This window comes from Arachis ipaensis, chromosome B1 (genome assembly GCF_059453495.1).
Source record: "Arachis ipaensis isolate K30076 ecotype BB chromosome B1, ASM5945349v1, whole genome shotgun sequence".
Classification (NCBI taxonomy): domain Eukaryota; kingdom Viridiplantae; phylum Streptophyta; class Magnoliopsida; order Fabales; family Fabaceae; genus Arachis; species Arachis ipaensis.
Window position 1 is genome coordinate 48,906,022 of NC_142436.1, and position 3,104 is coordinate 48,909,125.

Here is a 3,104-nt window from a genome sequence, read left to right on the forward strand (position 1 = left end):
ATTCGGCCAGAGTGATCACAAACCCATAACCACCAACCTTGACGATCCCGTAGTAATATCAATCCAAGCAGGAGATCTCCTTGTAAGAAAAGTACTGCTCGATCCTGGCAGCAGCGCATATGTCCTCTTCTACTCCACCTTCCAGAAAATGAAGCTCAGCACAAACATAATGCAACCCTCTTCCGGAGAATTGGTCGGCTTCTTAGGAGAAGGAGTTTCTATCCTAGGAACCGTTTGGTTGAAAATGACGATAGGTGGCCATCCCCTATGCAGAACAAAGGATGTCCTATTCCTGGTCGTCGACTGCCCAAGCCCATACAACATAATCCTGGGTAGACCATCATTAAACTCTTTTTATGCTATCGTATCCACTGTCCATCTCTGTGTTAAATTTCAGGCAAATGATGACCAAACAGCAACCGTGTACTCCAATCAAATCCAAGCTCGACGATGCTACAACGAGAGCCTAAAAATCAAAACAGAAAACAAGACAGAGACCGAACCCGAAAGGGAAACACTCCAGGTGTTAAACATCTTGGAGACAGCCGACCACGACCCACGCGAAGATCTATGCAGCAGACCGTCCCCAACCGATGACCTTGAAAAGGTAATCTTAGATTCCAATAATGATCATGTCACTTACATAAGTCATTTACTTCCTGCAGTTATCAAAAAACATATAACCGACATACTCCAAAGAAATGCCGACCTCTTCGCATGGACTCCGGCAGACATGCCAGGACTCGACCCAAATTTCATCTGCCACAAACTACAGATCGATCCAAAGATCCAACCTATAGCACAGAAAAAACGAATCATGGGAAATGAAAAAAGGTCGGCCTGCCTATAAGAAACCAAGAAACTCTTAGAGGCCAGCTTCATCAGAGAGCTACGCTTCACAACTTGGCTCTCCAACGTGGAAATGGTAAGAAAGGCCTCAGGTAAATGGCGCATGTGCGTCGACTTTACAAACCTAAATAAAGCATGCCCCAAAGATGCATATCCCCTCCCCTGCATTGACAAACTAGTAGATAATGCATCAGGATACAATGTTCTAACCTTTCTAGACGCATATTTAGGGTACAATCAAATCCTAATGCACCCCAAAGATCAGGATAAAACAGTATTTATCACTAAAATGGGGAACTATTATTATAACGTAATGCCTTTTGGACTAAACAATGCAGGTGCCACCTACCAACGGCTCATGAACAAAGTTTTCACCAAACAAATAGGACGGAATCTCGAGGTATACGTCGATGACATGGTGATAAAAACAAAACAGCCCGAGAAACACAGACTGGATATTGAATAAATCTTCACGCAAATGAGGAAACATAACATGAGGCTCAACCCCAAAAAATGCACATTCAGAGTAAAAGGAGGCAAATTCCTCGGCTTCATGTTGACGTCTAGAGGGATAAAGCCAATCCAGAAAAATGTGACGCAATAATAAAGATGAAAAGCCCTCAAACAGTAAAGGAAGTCCAACAACTCAACAGCAAACTAGCCGCCTTATCCAGATTCCTCCCAGCAATTTCTACACATTCACAACACTTTTTTAACATATTACAGAAGCAGCAAAGATTTCAGTGGGATGCCAAATGCGAAGCAGCCTTCCAAAAACTCAAACTAATACTTTCATCCCCACCAATTCTGCAAAAACCAAGCCTAGGTAGACCTCTACTAATTTATCTATCCATTTCTACTAACACCATAAGCTCAGTCTTGGTTACAGAAACAGGAGAACAACAACACCCAGTATACTTTGTTAGCAAGACATTACAAAATGCTGAGCTACAATACCCACCAATGGAAAAGCTAGCGTACGCACTGATAATCACAGCAAGACAGTTACACCACTACTTTCAAAGCAACCCAATTGTGGTTAAGACCAGCCAACCCCTACGCCAAATCCTAGCAAGACTCGAAGTCTCTGGAAGGCTGACAAAATGGTTGATCGAACTGTCAGAATTTGATATCAACTACGAACCAAGAACAGCAATAAAAGCACAATTCTTGGCCGACTTTATAGCTGAATTGGCCGAGCAATCAAAAGAAAATTACAGCTGGGAACTATACGTCGATGGAGCCTCAAACTCAGAAGGATCAGGAGCAGGTGTACTACTCACCAAAAAACACGACTTACCTATCGAACAGTCGATTCGATTCACTTTCCAAGCAAGCAATAATCAAACTGAGTGTAAAGCATTATTCGCCGGACTGAGGGTAGCGCAGTCTCTCAATATCACCCGCCTTCAGGTATACTGTGACTCACAACTAGTCGTACAACAGGTAACAAGACATTTTCAGGTAAAAGATCAGCTACTAGAAAATACCATTCTATGGCAAAAGACCTTATTTCTCAATTTCATTCAGTAGAAATCACACACATGGCTCGGGAACAGAATACCCGAGCAGATGCACTATCAAAATTAGCAACAACTAGAAAAGCTATGCCAGAATCTATTATATCTCAGCTAACAATTACTGTGCCGAGCTTCAGCAGCAACCCTATTTTTTCAATATCACAGGAATACGATTGGAGAACACCATACAAACAATACTTGCAAACAAGGAACACTCCCGAAGGACTGACAGGCCTAAGAACATTTAAGAAGAGCATCATCTTAGACCTTACTAGGACAAGATTTATACAAAAGGGGTTTGTCACAACCTCTGCTACGCTGTGTAGACAAGGAAGAAGCAAACATCATCATGGACAAGGTCCACGAAGGAGTCTGCGGCAACCACATAGGAGGAATGAGCTCAGCATCCAAAATAACCAAGGCCAGATACTACTAGCCAATAATGAAACAAGACTGCCTGAGCAAGGTAAAGAGATGCGACAGCTATCGAAAGCACTCCCCAGTAATACACAATCCAGCCGAGCTGTTACACACCTCGGAGGTAAGCTGGCCTTTTCACAAATGAGGGCTCGATATCCTCGGCCTATTCCCAAAGGCCCCCGACCAGGTAAAATATTTACTTGTAGCAATAGATTATTTTTCAAAATGGATCGAAAGTTTACCTTTAGCAAAAATTGGAGCCGATAAAGTTAGATCATTCATATGGAAAAACATTATCTGCCGATTTGGAATACC